The following is a 1,765-nucleotide window of genomic DNA, read 5'->3' on the forward strand; positions in this document are numbered from 1 at the left end:
ATACAACACAGCCACATGCAGTGGAGGCTAAGACAGTGGGAAAAATATGTATATATCTTCTACATGTGTCTTTTGATATGCCCAGAGGAATGGATAGTATCCACAATTTCTAATGCACTGTCATAATTTAACCCGTTAACACAAATAACACATTGTAATTTTCCTCCCCTTCCCTGTCAGCATTTATTTGGGCAAATATTATATTCATTCAATAAGTATTTTTTTTTCTTTGTTTCTTTTTAAATAATGATTATTACCTTACCAAGTTTTGATTGCTAGCAGAGTTTCAAAGGTTTAAATCCCACCACTAGCCCCAGTGTGTGCTGCAGCACTGCAGAGATTAGGACTTTTCCTTGGGATTCTACAAATCTTCACCACCTACTTGTGATATATACTAAGTTAAAAAAAAGTTCCATAGGCAAATTAAACAGCGACAATTTCACTGAAATCTAGGCAATGACGCCAGCAAAATGTATGCAAAGCATGCTTCTATTTGATTATCTAAACCATTTTTATGTTCAGATGAATATTTTATTTTTATATAATTTGGATTTAAATTGCCCTGAGAGAAAAGACAAAATTTTATGTCAAACACTGTTTCACAAGCATGCATTGAAACACAGATGTTTATTCACCCAAACAAAACTGAAGATTGTTCCCCCAGCCCTCATTTTTTAAAAATTTCATTTAAATTTGTGTACAATTGAGTCTACAACTTAACAGCTTGTGTACTTAGGTATCTCCAAAACACTCATTTCAATAGGCTTTTTCACACTGATATTCACCAACAGTATCACAAAAGTTGTCTTTTTAAAACATAACTGTATGCAACAGTAATTCTAAAAACACTAAAGGGAAAAAGCATAGCAATGTCCAGTTACAAGAGAAAAGTGCACATTACTTTGTCACAATCACAGTCATTACTTGAAAAACTATATGTAACAAGTAGATAGAAAATATCACCGGATGCCTTAAACTTATTGTTGAAAAACCAAATACATAAAAAATTGTACACAAAAATAAGGCAAATTTAGGAATGCACAAGGAGCTTGTTATTTAACAAAACCTAATCAACGAAACAAATATTACATAAGCCCGAAGTAAAATACTTCTCTCTAAATACATAAAAATAAGCTTTCCTTAGCACACAGCAAACACCACTGATGTGTATTTGACATCCTAAAGTAAGAAATGGGAACGGGGAGGGGAGGGGAAAGTCAAGGGAAGGGAATTTTACTTAAATGGCAGCTTTATCATTTACCATTTGTACAATTTTTAGTTTAGCATAAACACTATAAAATCACATCAGAAGTGTCAATGGCCCTTTTCAGTTACGTATTCGTTTAGAAAGACAGAAAAGAAATATACACAAGAGTGCAAATTTTCCGATTGTCACTTGCAACCTCTTCACATTCAGTCATCTACATCCATTCACTACTAGTAGGATTTATACAAGACAGCAGCAGCAATCCTGGAGTTAAATGAGCTGGCTTGTAGGAAATCCCTTTAAAAACAAAATAAATGATATGTTTTTTTTAAAATATCTCTCGCATCTTCATCAACTACTAATAAGTTGCAACTCATTATGAAACAGAAACAAAAATGCTATGGGTTCAGGAAAGTCTGCTTCCTGCAGAAGTAAGTCCACAAATATTTGATAGGAAACTACAAGGGAATGGCCTGCTCTACATGAAAAACATGCCTTGACGACAGAGGTGAATTGGAGAGGGGATTAAAATTTCATTGAGGAGGACTTAACAACAGC

This window comes from Protobothrops mucrosquamatus, unplaced genomic scaffold (genome assembly GCF_001527695.2).
Source record: "Protobothrops mucrosquamatus isolate PMUCROS unplaced genomic scaffold, P.Mucros_1.0 scaffold1071, whole genome shotgun sequence".
NCBI classification, from domain to species: domain Eukaryota; kingdom Metazoa; phylum Chordata; class Lepidosauria; order Squamata; family Viperidae; genus Protobothrops; species Protobothrops mucrosquamatus.